The sequence below is a fragment of the Columba livia genome, chromosome 13 (genome assembly GCF_036013475.1).
Source record: "Columba livia isolate bColLiv1 breed racing homer chromosome 13, bColLiv1.pat.W.v2, whole genome shotgun sequence".
In the NCBI taxonomy this organism is placed as follows: Eukaryota; Metazoa; Chordata; class Aves; order Columbiformes; family Columbidae; genus Columba; species Columba livia.
This window is the reverse complement of record NC_088614.1, coordinates 18,575,951-18,597,684: the sequence shown is the minus strand read 5'-3', so window position 1 is coordinate 18,597,684 and position 21,734 is coordinate 18,575,951. Positions and strand designations below refer to the sequence as shown.

The window sequence follows — 21,734 nt, the reverse complement described above, 5'->3', positions numbered from 1 at the left end:
ACATCTAGAAAACCTCTTTATTTTTTTTAATATTTCATTATTTTCTTATTTTTACACAGTATATCAGATGCACAGATCACGCAGCCCAAGTTAATACACCTCAATATCTGATTGTCACTGCTGACAATATCCCTAAAGTCTGTTCAGGCTGCTATATCTGCATCTCTTGTCACGAGATTTTAGTCTAAAATAATTCATATAAAAATTTGAAAAAAAGATGCAAGAAAATGGTTCCCATGCTCAACATCTATCAGCCTAGAACAAAGTCTGTTGGAGTTACTGTCTTCACTCATGAAGATTCTATTAAAAATCCTGTAAAACCCATGGTTTCAAAGCTAAGCTCACACAATACACTTTTGGGTCCTTTGGGAAAGGACTCTCTTTTGATACAGAGTTTTGAACACACGATAGTCCTAGTGGCTGCTCTAATGATGGCACATTCACAGAGGTCAGTGTCTCGTAAATCCAGCAGAAGCATCTAATCAACTCCCTGGCAGCTAGTAGTTAAAAATAAATAAATAAAAATAGCACACAATGTCTTATCCCTCCCCAAAACTCAAGTGTTCTTACTGTACATAACACAAAGAACACAGTTTTTGATCTAAAATCCCTGCATCTCCGACAAGTAAAATGTTTATGAAAGTATTTCTCACTTCTTTTCAAAAATCATCATAAATAAGGAAAAGATGTGGGACAGCCTCGTAGGGGCAGAAGAAAGCAGAATGGAACTTCACATACTTGTCACTCTAAACTACGGCCTTGTGACATGGGCTCCCAAGCACTAGGTTACAGTGGTCATATTTTAATGGAAAAGCACATAACCTGATTTTATTGTGTGTGTGTGCATGCCCTGCACACAAAGGTACTTTTTAACAGGAATATTCCCACGAGAACGGCTTCCCTCTGATGAAGACACATTATTGAAGAGGGTAGTGCTTTTTCTGCCCAATACAAAGAGGAGGACATTTTAGTATTAGTCCATGGACACGACTATGTGCACAAGCCAACAGAATAAATAAAGCTCGTAGATGTACTAAATGACTTTGTGGTTAAAATGTTTTTGTTGACCTACTTTGTGCTGTTATCTGTGAAGCAAAAAGTATGATCAAATGTACCCAGGGTCCGACTCAATCCTGTGTTCTTAACTGGTTTTCTTAAGCAAAATGTGACACAACCTTTTATTCTTTGATCGATCTTGGACACAAAGTCTATGTTGTTTGGGTTCACCAAAGAGTCTCTGGTGTTCCTGCAGACACAAATCCATCCTGTAAGCCTACTTATATTAAAACAAATAAATAACACTCATAACCTACAAGATAGAGAATAGCTGAACCTCCATAACTGAGTAAGATGCATATCTTAAGACCTTGTCTTAATGATATCTGCAAATGGGATCTCTGTAATACTAATTATTTAAAGAAAGCTGGGTCAAGGATTCTTTCTGCAGGATAAGATTCTTAATATATAACATGTAATATTAGGAGATTCAAAATTAATTCAGATTCATTTAATGTAAGTTTAGGTGAACAAAGTGTTAACATCCGATGTGCCTGAAGCTTTTAGTACAAAAGAAGATTAAACTGGTACATTACTACAATGCAAAGTATTAATGCTAAGCTTGGTCTGTGAGAAGCCAAAATTCTAGTGAAGCTCATGGGCATGTAAACTACCATTTTGTCTGCTCTATGTAATCAACATTTTAAGACTGAAGGCAACTGAAATAATTAGTTACTGCCAAAAAACTAGGATGGCCAACAGGAACTGCAAGGTGTTCCGAGAAAGTGAACAGGAAGAACCAGGTTTTAAATGGATATACCATCCCAAGCCAGTCAGATTATTTTGGCCTCAGCAGCCCAATATGCCCAACTAAATTCATAAGCCATAAATGGAGAGTGTCTGCAGTCTTCAATACGCTTCTTCCCCTTGAGCCGCAGCTCATCTTTGAACTTCTTACACTGTACATTGTGCACATTCCAACCAATAATAGCCAATGGCACTTCTTGATGAGGATTAGTATTTACACGTGACTTAGCAATTAGATTCAGTTGCAAACAGAATTGAGATAAAGTACTCTGCTTGGACAGTAAATACATAAAATTCAGACACTCTGTGTCAACATACCCCAGCACATAAGATGCAACCAGAGTCTACAAATCACTTTCAATTCCATGTACTGTTTAAAGATTTATGATAAAGCAATCCACACTGGCTGCCTCGTACTAAATGTCATCAAATAGAATGCAGTCTCCAGTACAGAGCATACAATTTACAAAGATAATTGAATTACACTAAGCCCAACGTAAAGAGTCATCAACTATGACAAAATGGAAGCCTTTAAAGTACACTGAGCCTATATATTTTTTTTTTCCTTACAAAGCTACAACTGTCCTACCACCAAAACTAAGTTCCTACCAGATTCTGAACAGCTGAGAAGAATTCTAAGGAAAATGAAACCTCTTTGTTGCACATGAGTGTTCAGGTGCTCTGAATATAAAACAGGCATCACTTTCTCAACAGTTTGAACACGAACATTTGTAGTTTTATACACTTTCAGGCTATGGGGATCTTCCTTGTTTAATTGCTTTAGAACACATATCAAACATGATTGAACGAGAAAGATAAGCCTTTACTTTCGGAGAAAAGATTTGTTCTAAATCCTATTGAATGGCAAAATAAACCAATATGAAATGTTTCCCTTTACATCCCGATCAAGGTATCACGAGCACCGGGCAAACAGATTGTGTTTTATCACCTGTTTTATTGTCTCTTTATGTACGAGCACCACTGTTACGGACTGAGCACACTCCTCAAGTCTCTGTAACATCGCAGCCCCACCACCATTTTATCTCCAGGTGTAATTACAACTAAATATGAGAAGGTTGATGTATTTGTCAGGCAGACGGAAAACGTGAAAAAAAACAACAACCGGAACATTATAAAATATCACTCATTGCCTTCTGCATTTATCTTTATGCTTTAATCCTACCAAGTAAACAACCTGATTAAATTGCAGAATTGCAATTTGGACACATGTATAGCAAACTAACATAAAATAGGGCTTTAAAATCTCTTGAAATTGAGATAGAGATATTTTGGATTTAACTCTGAACAACCCCCATTAGATACATTTAATGTATCTGAGCTGAACAATGTTAGTTGCCATAAATACTAAAAAATTATTTTCTTGCACTCTGAAAATGGCAAATAAATGATTTGCTAAGCAGACCAAGAGGTTAAGAAAATTTGTCTTTCACCTGTGTGACACAAGCAAAAGACATTTCTTCATGCTTTATCTCAAACCAATACAAGTCCAAACACAATAAAGAGACTTTCTTTTAAGAGGCTACATTCACAATCCACTAAACAGAATAAGATTTTCTCCACTGAGATCAGAGGACTCTAAATCTAGCACAATACATTAAAATACATGAAAAAACTCTGATGTTTTTAAGCAATGGGGCAGCTAGCTTGGCAATATGTTTAGGTTTTATTCCCCATGCAATTTTTTCCTTAGTGTAGAACAGCAAGCATCAGAATAGCTTCCCTTGGAAGGCACATCCAAGTTTCTAGTTTGGGTCAGTGTACAAGGAATACTGAATATAAAAGGAGTTCACTTCCCCCAAAGGCACAAAGTACTACAGTTGTAACTGTTACATCATTTCACCATTTTCTGTTCTCTTCTTAAACTCAGAAATGGAGACGAAGAGGAGCCCATAGAGCATCAGCTCTTCAGTTTCCACTTCTTTACAAGAGGACAAAGACATTCCTAGAGTCTCAGCTGCCTGTCACAGTCACACTCATCACACAAGTTATCTTATTGTGACCAGACAACAATCAGAGCCCCAATATGAATCACAAGCATGCTCTTGACTCCTTGAACCTGAAATTTTAGAGTGCTGTTTGTCTCAAGAATCATCAAATGACTTACTGGATAATTATGGCTTGAGAAGAAACGTGTTAAAAGCACAAACTGTTTAAAGACAAAACCCCTACTTGAATTCACAAATAACTTATTTATTGTAAATGTTTCTACTCTAATCAGTAAGCATATTAGAAATCAATGTTGGAACATCGAAAGTACTTTATCCAAGAGATGGAAATTTCCTGGGACAGCCCAAGACTGCAGAATAAATCCTCCAACTAAGGGCCATCATAAATCTCTGCACATTTCACTGAGTTGCTCAAGAAACACCTGTTGATACTGCCACGAGCGGGAAGAATGGGACTCTGTAAACACAGGAGCTTTTTGCAAACCCTCTTGCAAAGCAGAGCGGTGTCTAGGGAGTTACGCTCATTATTGTTTTACCACTAAGTTTGTGTATATTTGTTTTTCCACAAACACATCCCATATGAAACCACAATTCAAAATGAAGTAATTAGCCTTAACACATTTCTCCCCTAAAGATAAAGCTTCATGGCAGTTGTTTATTATGTGTTTTAACCGAGGTGTAAAGCAAAAGACAGAGAGATACTACACTGAGAATCCAAAACCTGCCAGTGACCTGATCACAGTCCCTCCAGCACAGAACAGGAGCTGAACCCCGCTGAGGCAGTTTGAGGCACGTGCTACGTTACTGGTACCAACTGCATTCCTAAAGAACACTGCCAACGCTCGCCTCCCCTCCACACAGCACTCATTCGGGAATAAACCAGGTCAGCCTTTGCTTTCATGACTAGTAATTTTAAGAAAATTCATTGAATTATATCCATTATAAAACAGATACCTGAGCTGATAGAAACTGCTCAATATTTTACTCAATATATGAATGCCTTTGCATTTCTTTGCTACATTTTGTGTTACACCCTGCAGTTCAGAATCCATGCCATTAGTAAAATCGATAACTACACGTCACCCTATTGAGAACAGTCTTAGCTGGGAATATAGTTTTCAGTACAGCTAAACAAGGTTTTCTTTTCTGAACAAGTGCTTCACTTCAAACTCCCTATCACAGATACAAAATGAACTTAACAATAAAACTTAATGTACTTTACCAACGCACCACTAGGTTTAGCAGCTAAATGGAAATTCTCATTAAACTTTGACTCATTTAGTAAATTTAGTGGGAGTATTCAAAACACATTCTTTTGCAAATGTGAGAGTGACAGATCATAAAAAGGACAAAAAATTTCTTTTACTCATTGGGTTAAATATTGCCACATCCACATCCTCTGCTGCACATTATGTCATGACATCATTTGGAGAAATATCCATTTTTCAAGGACAAGAAATTTACTGTATACAGTAATAAAATACGTACCTGGGGAGGTACCTAACAGGACTTCATTTATCAGAGCTGCCCTGAAATTAAACATTCAGCCTTTACACCAGTAATCATACTGAATACTGAACTGGATTCTCATGCAATAATTAGCTTAGAAAAAGGACTAACGTTTTTAAATGACTCCTAGCTTGCCTGATGTAAAATCCTGGCTGATATTAAATACATACCTACCACATACACAGCTTTTTGTTTTTACCCCCTCCAGTGACTGACATCCATGAAACCGCTATTGTCAAAATGATTGCTGGAAACTCCCTCCTCAATTAGTAAAATGAGTTTTTCAGCTACGTGTGGAGTAGCCAGGATTCTGGCAGTGAATGATGACTAGTACAGATGTTTTATGCATCTGTCTTAATGAACAGCCAAGACAGATTAAAACTTTTAAGAAGGATGCCAAATAGCAATTTGCTGATACACTTCCTACATGCTTCTAGCACTTCTACTTCTGATGGGGAAGCTTTTCCATTTTTTTTTGCAATACATTGCAGAAACAAACACTGGAGGTGGATTGAAAGATGTAGAGCAATTCCAAAGAGATAAAGTGAAATAAGACAACAGCTTTAACACCTCCAGAGAACAAAGCTCTGAAGTATTGACTAGGTAGGTTACAGAGAGATGTCACCATCCAAGTTAATTACATTTTGCACATCAGCTTTGCGGCTGGATAAAAAAGTGCTGGCTTTGTTTGTGTATCATGACTCTGAGATTTGAAACAAGTGAAAGGATGAAGGAAGTCACCAGTGCTATATTTTCTTTTCCCGCTACTAATGCAAGAGAAAAAGCAAAGGTGCTTATATGATGTGACTGACATAAGATTTAAGCTTTAAGGGAACATAACCATTTATCCTTATTTACAGCAAAAAAAGAAGGATAAGGAACTGTTCTGTGATAGCAGAGGCAGAGCTTTCATTATCAAACAGTTTTCCCAGAAACAGAAGCATGTGTATTTTAGAAACAAATAAACCACCAAAAAGTAACAAACAAACCAAGATTGAGTAAGATACTTCAAGAAACTAAGACAGCAGATACACAATTACTCAAGTCCAAGAACTAAAACGTAGCAGTACCACTAGTTGCCTCACACAGGTCTGGAGGACACAGGAGTTGTTTAAGAGGCACTGTTTGTGTCACTGGTTGCACCTTTTGTATTCCAAATAGATCCTGGGGACAAGATAAGGTCATCTGCGTCCTGATGCTTCTATGAAGGTCAAGAAACTGTTTCTTTATGGCAAGTAAAGGTCCCATTACAATTCACCCATCCAAATTCCATTTCAGGCAGTCATGACAATTCGTCTTCACAGAAAAACCTCATTTTGCATTTCCAGTTTTGTCCCAAGCCTTTGTTGTAGCAGGGTGGCTTTCTAACAGCTGCTCAATTTCACTGCAGAAGTGCCTCTATTGATTAGGACATGAGCACAAATGAATTAAGAACAAAAGCGTTGATTCAAAATGGGAGCCCGTAATTTTATTAACTTTTATCACAAGTAGAGATATTACACTTAAATGTTTTTACGTGGGTCAATATGTCGCTAACAGTGTTCCAAGCCAAATAAACATTACACAGCCTAGGCATTCTCATGGTTAGGTCTCTCAGTAGAAGAGGAGGAAGGCAAGTACAGAAGAGCTATCTCAGCTGGAGAGGATTTAAAATACCTTTTTTTGTAATTTTAAAAAACCCAATATTGCTCATTTTCTCCTTACTTTTCTGTATTACATTGGAAGTAATCTACCTGTGCTAGCTGAAAAATGTGACAAAAATCCAAACCACATCTAAATACAAAATTTACTTCTTCCCACTCCCCAGCACGCTGGCTCTGAACATCCAGGCCGGTATGAAAAGATCTCTTGGCAATTTAGGTTCCCTAGAAGAAACGTATTCCTGATTCTGTATCTTAGCAGACGAACAGATATACAGTACCCTGGGAATTGATACCCACACTTTAATGCTGGACAGGCAAGGTGGTCTCAGTCAGAATGGCTTAACTGCCCTGTTTCCACACAAAACAACAAGGAGACTACAGAGACAAACAGCTTTGCTCTCCTGCACCAGAGCCCGGACAGCAGTGGACAGGGAAATACGACCAAGGTGGAACCAAGTGGGAAAGGGTGTCAACCGTGACTCCAGGGTTCAGTTCCGAGGGTCAGGCTCCTTCCTGCCTGGGTGACCACGGGCAGGAGCATCGCAACTGCTGCAGAACCTACACACCTGCACTGAGGAGGGTCCAAACTGCCACACGCTGTTCAAACACACCAAGAAAGACAGCTTCAAATGTTCCAAGAATGAGTTTTAAAATATTACAGAATTTATAAAAATATTACTACTTGTTCTCTGACACTTGAACATGTAATTTAAAATACACGTATTACTTCATCCTCTATGCTTCAAATGCAATCAGTGACCTATGTTTCTACCAGAAAGCAGACTTTTCTGCAGCAAGACACCACTGCTGTGGTATCAGTTATTTATATTTGCATGACAAACAGTTACTGGCTCTTTGCCTAACGCGTTGGTGTTGGAACATTTGGTCCAAACAGCACGTCTGCCAGCTAAGAACTGCACTCAATCTGTCAGAAGGCGTTAGATAAATGTGTCACCCTTGACAGCCTGCATGTGTATAACATGAACTACAATAAGTGCAAGTTATTGACCACAATGCAGTCTGTACTAGGATTGCACACACTTCCCACGTAGACATAAATAGTGATTGCAGCTATAGACCCATTTCTATTTTCTGACTAAGGGTGTTGTACTGTCACCCACCACTTTGAACATTATTTCAGTATCATACAAGCAACAGAAGTGGGCCAAACCCGCCTCTACAGTCAAAAAATCACAAAATAAACAGAAAAAAAATAAACTCACTCTTATCCCTGGGACTCAAAATCTGTTGCATACATTAGGATATTAATTATCATAAGCAAGTTCTCAAACCACCTTCCTCCTCGATTCTACCGTGTTGACAATGTGTCACTACAGAACACCTATTCCCCTAGTCAATATATGCAAAGTGAGCAGTTCGGGCAATCAAATCCTACAATCAACAAAATGAGCCACCCAAACTCTCAGCAGCCGCTCCTGAGCGCATCTTTCACTTTGTGCTGCCAGATGCACTCCAATCCACGTGCTTAGCCTGCGCTGAGATTGCAGTAATAACTGGGAGGCAGAGCTTGGCATCGCAGTACAGGCTGTTCTGTGAAGGCTATTCTCTGCCTGACGGAGGCTCTGACCCAGCTCCCTTTGAACTCAGCAGGGCTGCCTTTCAAAGGAAACACGAGTAAGCCCAACGGTACCCACAGTACAGGCACTATCAGGCAAATTCTCTTCTGCTGGGATTCCCCTGATTTTAAGGAAAACTTATTTTTGGTGCTTCACTCAAATGCAGAGAAGCATTCTTTACTAAATGAATAGAATGAATTGTAATAATTGAAAACAGCATGAGCCCTCACTGTTAATTTGGGGAAAGGGATCTTGAAAACCAAACAGTTACGATGTGAAGTAATGATAAAGAACTTACCAGCAATTTATATAAATACCAAGCAAATGTAATAGGAATTAAACCGAACAGCAGATGGAAAGGAAAAAAGTTGTCTGTGCTTTTGCAGAACTGCTTACCATAAATGAAGTCAGCAGGGTATCTACCGAGTGACATCATACTTAGATAATAAAGAGATGTTCCCCAGCAATCTTCTGACCCCACAATGTAACACACTTCTTGGAAGCTTAAATGAATATATACAGTATGCAACTTTTATTTATCCTGTTCTCTGACATACTAAGAAGTAACTGATGAAATCCTGTATTTGTATCTTTATACTATACTATGGACACTCATTCTGTAAATTTTTAACAGTTTGCTCCTCGACTTTAAACAAAATTAAATATATTGTGCTCTTTTGTTGTTATTTTGTTTCCTTTGGACATGATGGGTATTTAAGTCCATAAAAACAAGTGACTGTCATTACCAAAGCATAAGACTTGACTTTGCTTGGAGGTTTCTGAAGCATGATTTCTACTTTCAATATGCTCATGATTATTAAGTCATCAATAAACTTCTCCTCGCTGCAGTCAATTATGGCAAAACTACAGGTCTGCATATATTTTACTGAAATCTGCAACACAAATGTGCTTATGCACGGGAATTAACCTACTGGACCATACTGTATTATTTCCATTGGAAGAAAAGGGCAGTTCAGAGACTGTCCTCAAGCTCAGATTCACATTTCATCTGAACAGCAGTGCTGTGTGAGAACTCCGGGGTGGTCCAACCCAATTCCAGATAGGTTAGTACAACCTCAGAACCAAGTGATGGGTTCTGCAGGAGACAGGCAATCCAGAGCTCCCCAGGTCGCTAGCCACAACACAGACTGTTCTGTCGGATGATGACACAAGTGTTTTCCAGACCCAGATGTGCCAGACAAAGACTTGTTGCCAAGATTCTCGCAACTGTTCCCACTTTCTGCTCCCAAAGCTACTTTTGTGAATGCAGTTTTCACTGTCTGTCAGTCAGAATGAGCAGGATGGCTTTGGCCAATTTCTAGAGCAAGTCTCTCTGAATCCAGCTTTCTGACTGAAATGGGTCGGGGAGCTTGCAAAAGAGCAATTGTGCTGGTAGGGGAGAAGACCCTACAGGGGAGAACGGCAGGGAGGAGGGCATCACTTACAGATGATAATTGCTTCCATAGGCAAAACTAGATGCAGAAGAGGACATCTGTCGCTAGCCTGTGAATGTTTATGAGCTCCTGGTTAAGCACATGCACAGCTGACTGACGACTGCAATTTCCACAGGCCCTCAGTGTCCCCAACACAGCCAAACAGGAGGGTGACACACGTGCCCTCTCCTCTCCCGCACTAACCTAACCCTCCATTTATTTCTCACTGAGTCTGTGTGGAAAACAGACTGCAATAAACCCAGCTGAAAGAAATGTTAAATATTTTACTGATCTTTTCACCCAGATTTTAATGATTTTACTTTCCATACAATTTTAAAGTACTTTTCTGAGAATCTTTTGAATTATTTATCTATCATACAGTAAGGCCAATGTAGAACACCAATAAATATGATGTAGATAGTGAATGTGGAAGTGCTTTGTCTATTTGCTATTGTATTATTCGTACAGAATTCTTGAATAACAAGAAAATACGACTACCGGCAATAAAACTCCTATTTTTTTTATGTTTAAGGGTTCACAGACTGGAAATGCACCAGGCTCAGCCTTATGCTACAAAAATTACACTTAGCCTCTCAAACTTAAAGCATTTCCATTCAACATAACATTCCCAGACGGTTTCTCAACACTGAGTACTTTGATTGGCAAAGGATTAAATTACTGCTGAGCCATTTGTTATTTATGGCTCTTAACACTTGTTAGGGGTTAAATTTACCTTTTCACATCTCTACTGTGCAAGATATCCACTCCCACTTCGCGAAGACCCTGTGGTTTACACCAGTGATGACATTTCAACATACAATGGGTGCCTTTTTTAAATATAATACTAAGGTTTATTTCAAATTTATGTTTAATGACTTGACAGACTTCTTTTTCTCCCAGAACGGATTCAAAGAATTTTAGAAGAAAAGCGATGCCAGATTTGGTGGTTTTCTTGTTGTCCCTTGAAATTTGACATGATAAAATAAGGATTGTCTAACAAAGTGTCTACAGACACTGCTGTTTCTTTGAATAGCAATGGCAAACAGTAATGGACATAACACGTAAATGTCTTGAGATGGTCAAGAAAGGATTCCCTCACGCACTATGAACAATAAAAAGGGCTCAGAATATCTATGCAATCAAACACAGAATATAATTAAACAGAAAACATATAGTCATCAGTGGAATTTTCTCTTATACTAAAGAAAATCATTTAGCATAGTAGTAGTACAGTTAAAAGCCACTGAGACTATCAAAGCATCACAGTGTATTCGTAGAGGCAAGAAGTATTCAAATGTTGTAATAAGGTGCTGTGCAGTAATAACTTCAGTGTGTTCCCAACTCACAGAATTAATTTACAGTCCTTTTATAAAACTAACGGGATTTTAAAGGGCTGATCATAAATTAACACTACCAATTGATGTAAGTTGCACTGTTAGTGAGATTTACTTCAGTTATGTTACTGTTTACAGTATTATAAATCAGACTTTTAACATACTACAGGCTGAAGGACAATCTGTTTAATGTGGGAAACCGATGTGAAAGTAGGGAGGTGACCTGTTTCCAGAATTCTCCTAAATCCCAAGACAATTATTAGAGAAGCACTTTATATATAATCTTGACAAAAGCAGTGGAATGGGGCACTGTGGCATGTGCTGTCTTGAGAGATCTTTTAATTAAACAAATGCAAAGGAAAAGGTAAGTGAAAAACAAACAGTTCCTAAACAGGCATGATGGTCAGAGCTTAACCCACATAACAGTGGCAGAAAATGGGTGCAGTATTAAATAAGACGTCAGGAGTTACGCTGGCCAGAAGGAGCCTCAGGGTCTTTTATGAAGTGCACATCTGTATGACTCAATCTATTCATGTACACCTTGAGCATTTTCAGAGACTCAGTAAAATATGTATGCAAGTATTCAGCTCCATATTGTTGTGGCTTAACCCAGCAGGCAGCTAAATACCACAGAGCCGTTCACTTCCCGCCCCAGCCCAGTGGGATGGGGGAGAGAATTGGGAGGGAGGGCGGGGAGTAAAACTTAAAGATTAAGATAAAGACAGTTTAATAGGACAGAAAGGGAAAACAAGAATTAAAATAGTAGAATATACGAAACAAGTAATGTACAATGCAATAGCTCACCACCCGCTGATCAGTGCTCAGCCCATCCCCGAGCAGTGATCATCCTGTTTGAACAGGAATCACCCTGTTCATGCACTGAGCATGAGGTTCCATGGTACAGATTATCCCCTTGACCAGTCTGGGTCAGCGTCCTGGCCGTGCCACCTCCCAGCTTCTTGTGCCCCTGTAAAGTCCTTGACGACTTATAAGCACAGCTTAGCATCAACTAAAACATCGGTGTGTTATCAACATTATTCTCATACAAAATCCAAAACACAGCACTACACCAGCTACTAGGGATAAAATTAACTCTATCCCAGCCAAAACGAGGACACATGTTAAACCACAGCAACTTGCTCTGCTGTTTCCTCCTTTTGAAAAATGTTTCCATCAGAATATTTTTAAGCCAACTCCAATCCACTGCTTTGGGATTCAAGACTAGCACTCTTGTAACTGGAAGAACTCTGTAAAACCTGCATGAAGCCCAGACAAAATTTGTATTAGTCGGTTCATTTTTGTGTGTGAACTTTCTGTTCTCTTCTGACGAGATTTCATTCACTGAGTTGGCTGAAGTGGCATCAATTTTTCAGATGTTAAACAAAGAGAGGGACAATGGGTCAGAACTGTATGATCAACTTGCCCAAACAGCACATAGTTCTATTTGCTTTTGAGGAGGAAGAGCTCTCTACCAGCTTTGTATGAAACTGGTGTGCATACTTCCCCAAGGTGAAAAGTGCTACCTCATTAAGGCCGTTGGAAAATTACTCAAAAGAGAATAGGAGAGTCTGAGTCTGTTCTTCCAAATTTCTAAGGTAACGCATAAAACTACTAAAATGTAGCAAAAACCAAGAATCCTCGGGAAGACAATTTCTCAGAAAACCGAGAGCCTCATCTTCATGTTTCAGCCAGGTGACTTAGAGGAATCCAGAGAGGACATGCATCTGTGGTCAGTATTTCCTGCTATTTCAACCAGTTCTAAGATGTTTGTCCATCATTATGCACAATTTATTGCCACGTCTTCCTAAGATCCATACCACTGCTTCTTTAAATCCTACTGGGAACACACTCTGAACTTTCAAACATGCAAAACCTTAATTGGAAACACCAAATGTGCCTTTCTAAATCTCATCCCAGTAGACAAGAGACCATGCAGATTCAAAATCAGATATATGCACCAGAAGTAAGATTTAAGTGGAATTTACATGCTTTAATCCACAAGAGCAACCCTCAAAATTCTCATCTACTCCCTAGAAACACACACACGTTCACCAGTAATAATTCAGGTGTTAGAAATGTGCTCTTCGATGCACGTGCAGAAGGATCACAGCCTTATCAGAACTGAACAGGTTGGTATCACCTCACACAGACTCCCTGCAGAAATCTTCAGCGGAGATGCTCTCCTGCTATGTTCCCCAAAGGGAACATTTGGGAAGGTACGACAGCGTAAAACACAGCACTGGCTCCTACTTTCATTCAAAGACACAGCTTGGAGTGGAAAGAGGCAGTGTTCCGCATTTCTCCATGAGCTGGTGAGACCAGACCTAAGCTAGAATAACTATGTCCTTCTGTTTGGTATCTACCTCAGCAGCATTTGTCTTTTCCACTACACTAAAGAAAAGGGGTTCTCTCTCCTTTCTTGTCCTGTTAGTTTCTCTCATATTCTTCTTCAGGTCCAATTATATGAGACCTAAATACATTAACAGTTCAGTGGGGTTTTTAGAGCCCGTCTTCTGCTCGCTCTTCTATCTACCAAATCTTTTTTTCCCCATTCAGCCTTGCTCCTGGCCACAAGCTCCACATGGACAGGCTGCAGCTTGCCTGATCCCTTGATGAAGTAATTTAACATGCTAACCCAGAATAATCATTATTCAGTAGAAGGAGGTGGGGATTGGGTTGTCTGTTGTTTTTTGGGGGGATCAGCTAGCTGAATCAGATCAATCAATGCTCAGCAAAGCACCCGACTCCAAATTGGCTAATTCAGCCTCGCAGCGGGAGCAGAACTGTTGTATGTTGTATGTGGGGGTTAGAGCACTACCTTTCCTTTCGGAAAATGCGGTGTTATAGACAAGAGAAAGCACAGCTGTTTGTGAAGAAAGTGTCTGGGACTTCTCAATAACAGGGCTGTGGGATGTGACTCTCCATGTGAAGACAGGTGCCTTCTGCCCCGAAGGCAAGCAATAAACCTTTTTATGTTTCTGTTATGATTATATCAAATGTGCAATATGAAGTTCTTTTCTATTAATTCCTTAGGCTTTTGATACCAGCTTTCCAGGTTTCTTCTTTATCTGAGTAGCCTGTGGATATTCTAGTTTCAAACCCAACTAATCAATTCAGCATTTATGAATAATGCTGACTATATTTATAATGTATGGACCCTTCAATACAAAATCAGATAAAAGATATAAAAAGGAACAATAATTAGTTTTGTTACCTCTTTTTCTGTGAGGTAAGAATTTATCAAGCTAAGATTAAAAAGTCGTTTGTTTTTTTTTTTAAGATCTAAATGTTATTCTCTAAAAAATATTGATTTGGCATATTATAAAACAGGATGAAAACAGGAAATAACATTGTTAATGAAAACATCCAAACAGCCTAAGGTATCTGACCTTTCACAAAGCTCACTATAAATAGCTTCCAACACTGTGACTTACGGTGTGCAACTGCACCAGATTGATAAGGAACAATGGCAACGCTAAGGAAGGAAAACAGATTACGAAACACTATCCACTATTTCAGGTACTACGATGTAAAACATTCCTGCTAATACACGGTGAATACCAAGGTTTTGTGGGTGAATCCAGTCAGGTGATGAACTACTGAAAAGGAGACCAGAAATGCACCAGAATAAACAAGAAGGAAAAATGACTCATTTCTCTAAGAATGAGTTCCATTTGTTTTTCAATAACCTGTTTCTTTTAATAATTCCATAAATAACCCGTGACTCCGCATTATGTGACTTTAGGCAGTATCTTAAGCAACAGAAGTCTCAGCCTAAGCAGAGACAAGGCGATTTGGCAAGGAGAAATACAGGAGAAAAAAGAAGATAGTGTGGAACAATGTTTTCAGAGGAGTTGCACTCTCTCAACACGTGCTATTCCATATTGCTATGGAACAATCTTTCCCATAGTAAATCCATCCTCAGAATGAATTTATTCCAACTGCTTGGGAAAACCCCACATAATTAGTAATTCTACATCAAGTCTAGTATAGGGAGGGGTTTCATTTGCTAAAGGCAACAGTTTTCTCTCTGTTGGGTGTAAAAATAACGCAAAATGACACTATAAGCGCAGGTAAAAAGTACTGTTGCCTAGGTTAAGCCCTTGCACAGCACTTCGATATTCATAGCATTGTCCCAAAAACTATTAATAACACCTCAATATTAACCAAAAGGACCTCTTTACCTAGCCACCAATGTTTTCCTTCTCCAGAATGCATTAGCCACTGACAAGACTCATTCAGTAACCAAAACACCAGATCTATTTAGAATCCTATAGACATTCCCTGCAAGCCTTGGGTGCACAATTTTCAGCCCCATACCTCCATCACTAAATGCTTCTTGTGCAGCTGCAATTTCTTTGCATATGAAGATCAGCATCTTAAACACACAACAGTATCTGAATATTAATTTCTAGTGAGAGTCACCACTAGTATAAGAATCATCAGTCCCTGCTAAATTATTACGTGTGTTAAAGCCAGAATTATTCCTTTATACATTTACAAATGCCAATGAACTATCTTAGTCTCCACAAGTCCGTCATAATTCACGCATATCTCATTTTACTGCTCTGGAGCACATTCTGGATACAATTCTGGATGCTTCTTTTGGGAGAAGGGAGAGGTTACTTCTTCAAACTGCTGCATCTGAAAATTTTCATAATTAACTCACTGTTAATTCTGTGCTACAACACAAACATAATCATGTTATTAAATTAATATTTAATTATAAAGTAATCACCGTGCAACATAAAGGGTAACAACTAATTACGGAATTATTATAGGATAATTAAATATCTATCATTGAAACATAAGAGTGACAATTTGTGACCATAATAGCTGAGAAGAATTTTGTCCATAGCAAACTGCTGTGAGTCACAACCTGTTTCCTTATCTTCTATACTCAGATTAACATGTCAGGCTTTATCATCTTTTTCTAAGAGCAACCGTGGGTTTTTACTCGGATATATTATCGCACATCAGCAAACACAGAATTATTAGTACAAAACTATATTATTCACTCAATAGGAGTAAGTGAGTTGCTTTTGTAACTGTTCATTAAGAATACTGTAATTTACAAATGTTTTATTCTCCTCATGTACATTTGTAAAAACAGAGGAAAACCAGGGGCCTGAAGATTTCTGAGGCATTTAAGGGAACAAGACAAGAACTGCCCTGTGATCAGGTAGTACCTCACCTAAGAACCCCTGGGTTCCACCACCCACTTTTTACATTCTCAATTTACAGTGAAAAACAGGTCACAGAAATTCTCACAGCAGCACTGACTAATTCCCTCCCCCTTAGCCACAGGCGCCAGTCCCAGCTACAAGCATTGCCATACGCAGAATACTTCTTACAACCTAAAAGCCTGGGTTCAAAGATCAGCAGTGTTGGAACACTCTGCACCACATGATGATGACGAACACTCAAGTTTTCACAAGAAGTTTTCTCCCAGAAGCTACTTCTTCTGGAAACTGAGACTAAAGCAGACAGTGTGTTACTGCACTGAAAAAAACGGCTGCCCCTGAAACTTCCACCGTATGATCACCTGAAGGAGAGCGATGATCCTTAGACTACGACATCCAAACTATTAGCAGTACTCTCACTCTATGGATGGTAGGAAAATAAAAATGCTCCAGAAAAAAACAAGCTACATTTACCACAGGTCTAATGCATGATCCATGGGATAAAGCTAAAAGCATTTACTGTCACTCCTATACACCTCATGGTTTACTCTGTGTTTGAAGATGACTTTATTTCCTGCAAGGACAGACAGCACCGGTGGCGGCACCGGGGAGAAAAGATGTCACTAGTCTGGTTTATTCTGTGTATACGCTGAAATCTAATGGCAAAGGTACACACGCCCAGTGAATTTCTGCTGTGAAGCTCACCATTAGATGTGGAGGACCAATGCAACCCTCTGCCTACTCTGCCCTTCCTTTTATCAGCCCCAAGTCTAAATTATTTGTGAAACTGCAGAAAATTATCAAAATAGCTCTGATTTCACTCCTAAGAATGGCACAAAGCTAATTCTCTCAAAGCATTTAAGTTTCAAAATTGGGAATCTTGCATTCCTATAAGATATTTTACTGTGAGGAGTGTAAATGAGCACAAGAAAGCTCAAGAGAAAGAAAAAAATCACACTTGGGAAAGGTAAACTTCTTCAAAGAACTCTCCACAGCAGGTTATTATCAACGGGAATTAATGCAACTTCCTAGGAAGATCAGTTGCTAAGTGAATTGCTGAAGAAACTAATTACTGAACAGTAAAAATACAGCACATAGCGCTGGAGAGGACTGAAGTTCTCGGTACTGTTGGCCTGCTCACTACTTACATGAACAAACTAGGTAGGAAACTTCAAGCCAATAAGGAGGACAGTGGTGAAAAATGTGTTCTTGAAATGAAACGGAACAGGTCAAGGTAAATCTCATTCCTGGTGGATTTATCGAGACACTTTTTAGGGATGGGGGGAAGTAAGAAAGCTGTTACACGAAAGCTGTTTCTAGGTTACCCCAGGACGGTGAAACAGACCTGAAAACTGCAGCACTGTCATTAAAATGGCTACAACCTGAAGACATGTTTAACAAGCATTTAACTTCAGAGGTTCTTTGTTGTTACTGTGATTGTGTTTAAGACTGTATCTTTCTCTGATAGAGGATTTCAGAAGACACTAAAATCTCACAATCCCAATCTGTCAGGGCCTCGCTCTGCCCGTATGGAAGCCCTTACAGACTTTGTGAAGACATGATTGACTATAAACTTCCACATTACCTGGATGAGTTGAACAGGATTATTCATTTATTCAGATATACTCATATGCTGAAGTGCCAACAGAGCACTAAACATCTTTTCCTTACGCCAGCACAAACTCTCACAGAAATCTTGCTTTGTGTCAGCATGAGACAGGAATGCAGAAATTAACACCTACTACAAACCAGATCTTCCTTTAGCTGTTGCCAAATAACAAGGTATTATTTGTTGCTTCCTAGGTATCTTGGTGATTAATGAAGTTTAAGAAGGGCACCTTCACTAATAATATGTGCCTCACATTGATCATGTTTCCAGCAATCATTAGTATTCATTAGCTGCAGTCAACTTCTTAATTCCTTTTTGCTTAAGTCCAAATTATTGTAAGTTATTTACAACACCCTGTAGGAAAGAATAAGGCTCTCACAAATCTTAATGGCTTATTCCCAGATCTTCATATACCAGCACTTCTGGGAAATACACGCACACTGCAAAAATATCCTGGCTGCTAGTGCACAGAATTAACTGCACATAAAGCTCTCCCCGCAGAGGAAGCAGAGATAAGCTTACAGCAGGCACACGGCACAAATACAACACACAGGAAGGCAAAATAACTTTTTCTTTCACAACTCACCTCTCCTGTAAATTCAGCTGTGCAGCCCTCTCCTTCTCCAGGCCGTCTGACGCAGTCTCTTTGGACTTACAGGATCGTTTTATCATACAATTTGTCAATAGCATTCCTCGGTCAGTTCCCAAGCCAGTCTCATCCTAGAAGCTCATCCAATGTGCCTATCCATTTAAAATACACATCAGCTTTTGGTTTTTCTTCTTTTCTGCTGTTCCCCCAATCACTCCTGTCCACGCTGACTCTCCTTCTACCCTGGTTGGATCTGCCTGGTGAGGTGTTGGCTGCAGCAGCCCCTGTGAGGAGAGACTGGGGCTGCCCAGCTGGACATGGCTGGTTCCAGCCAGTTCCAGCTGGTTCTAGAGGGTTCTGCAACGGCCGCTCAGCGGGCACAGCTGAGCCCATCAGAGGTGGAACACCTGGAGAGCCTATCTAAGGAAGGGCAGAGGAGAGGAGCAAAGAATATAGCACAGTATCTGCCTATGCGTCTACACAAACAAATAAGTGGTGAAATTGTCTCCCCATGTTTCACCGGCTATGTTAATGTGCTGTACTGAGCCTGACGGGAGACAAGCCTTAGGAGGTGAGTTGCAACAGCTGAGGACAAGACCTAGCTCACATGTTACAAGCTCAGATCACAGACAGAAGTCATGTGTCTGGATCCACAGTTTATCGTACTTTTAAAAAAGTTAGAACAAATAACATGTCACCTTACGTAAGCACTAACACCTAACCATGCACGAGTTTACACTGAAGATGAACCACAAGAGGCCGGTACAAAAGAGTGTATCTTCAGCTTTAACTCTTCCCCACTAACCTTTAATGAGCTCTTTATTTAAGTGAGTGGGAACATACATGGATTTCAAAGACTTCTTACTCACAATGAAATCACTTACTTCAAAACCTACTCTGGGATATTGCAATGTCTGTCCAATCAGGTTCTCCACTTTAAACTCTGTTTATAAAAAGTATTCCAAATAATATCCATACACCCTCCTTGCCACTTTTCTCTTTTGATTAAAGTATTCAAATGCTACAACACAAAGCATCACAGTTACAAGATTTATGAATACACATCCCATCCGCATTGGCTGCCACAGACTGCAGCTCCTAACTGCAGCTAGATGAGTAAATCTCAAATTGTAATTGTCCTCTTCCACTCCAGGCTCTGTCTTTTCCCATCAGTGGAAGAACAGCAAGGGAATGCGGAGAGCAAGAAGGTTAAGATTTGGACGTAGATTCTGACATGCAAGGCTAAAAACTTTTCCGCACTGTACTCTATGGAGCTCAACTCCACCAGTCACTGTCATGAGGACATTCTGCACCCAACAAAGTGGCCAGGAACCACCAAAAGTGATTTCTCTTTACAGTCCAAGCAATGTCCTGTGCTGTGCTATGATATGATTTCTGATGGAGAAACCTGACTTTTGATGAACACTTCTGTGTCATAAATAACGAAGACCTAATTTGGAAGCCTGACAAGTAATAAACACCACATGTATACAAATGCATGTCCCAAGCAACAGCTATTAACGAACCATTCTGGCCAGCTGGGTTTTCTTGTCAACTTTCCAGACCTGAGAAAAGATGAGGCAACCTCAGGTTTGGCTGCATGAATGATCATGGAGGTTTATGTCATCTACAGGCCCAGTTTCATCCATGGGTTAACTACCGGTTCACCTCTGTGGATTGGCATACAGCATCCAGCCAAAAACCAAAGCAGCACTTGAGCCTTCACTTACACAGCAGACAGCGAGACATAGTGAACAACCTGACCCAGCCAAACGGTTAAGCAGCTCAGATATTCATTTTCCACTGGATTTCTTTGTAGCAAAGAAACACCTAAATAAATAATAAAGCAGATTTTAGAGAAAGGCTTGAAAAATTAATGAAAATGTGAGTGATCAAGCCTGGAAAAGCCTGATGTGAAGCTAGCTGCGTAGCTCTGATCAAATCAGAATAGTCAGGGAACTGTTTCACATCAATGCAGACATCTCTGGGAATACTTTTATAGTGACACCACTTCAGCACACTTTATTAAACTTGTTAAGAAACATTATAATAATATCTGACAAATGAATACGTTTGGATCTATTCCAAAATGAATCTACATATCACTATACTTTATTTATGAGCTGGCTTAAAAATATGAAATTATGCAGTAGACATAAGCACCTCCTTAAAGGTAAAGTTTGAAAGCAAAATAAATAAATCAACCAATAAAATAAGTTGCTTTTCGGATGATGTAACTACTAAACCTCCTCTGATCCCCAGCAATACAAAACAGCTCATGATGAAGGAAAACGGTTGAACAATTGCTCTTATCCTATTGCTGGGTTCCAAAAGCTGGAGCAAATTAAGGCATGTGGACCTGTAGCAGGCAGCTTTATTCTCACACCTACTCAGATGTACAAAATAAAAGCAAGGATTATTTGGTGCTGGTCTTCAGGGAACAGCAGGTAGCACTGAACAGTAACACTGCATTACTGTTCTTGCCTCAATATCCTGCTTTTTCTGGCTCCAACTTTAGCCAGTTGTGCTGACATTTCTTACACTGGGTGTCTCTTGCTCGCTCTCTGAGCTTTTCTTTTCCATTGTTGACACTTCCATCCTGATCAGCTCAGCCATTTCTGACACCAGCAGTAGGAGAGAGCAATTTTGCACATGCAAAATAGTTCCCAGACTTCTTTGTTTTGAAGCCTGCTAGCACTTCCACACTTCCCACACACGTAAGCAGGCACTCAGAAGATTAACAAGCAAAAGAATCTGTTCTCAGTGACTGAACTGGAGCCTCTCACAGCTCAAACTGTTGGATTTTGCTGACCGAACTTTAAAAGCAATTTATCCCTGCAGGAAAGTGGTATTAAATTCTGTTTGTAACTACACAGTGTATGTTCCGATACCATAGACTGAGCAAGCACATCCCAATCTTTGGCAGTAGGGATGGAGAAGGGTTCTAATGATAACTGCTGCTACAAGATGCAATAAGGTATTGGTATTAAAAGCAGAGATCTTTTGTTTCCTTGCACTCTGCTGGCATTCTATCACCACGGAATCACAAGCCAAAGAAAGCAAAGGAGCAGTCTGGAACTGCAGAGA

General features: G+C 39.6%; 1 long non-coding RNA gene across 3 annotated transcripts in view; it reads right to left on the bottom strand.

Moving 5' to 3' along the window:
• Window positions 1-21,734, bottom strand: part of LOC110362295 (uncharacterized) — a 263,471-nt gene that overhangs the window by 143,638 nt on the left and 98,099 nt on the right. Inside the window, exon 1 of one of the 3 annotated variants that reach the window (XR_010465986.1) lies at window positions 18,645-20,647. The exons of the other annotated variants lie outside the window; for them this stretch is intronic. This is a non-coding gene — a long non-coding RNA (uncharacterized LOC110362295). Of the gene's footprint in view, window positions 1-18,644; window positions 20,648-21,734 lie in introns of those variants that run through there. 3 annotated transcript variants of the gene reach the window in all.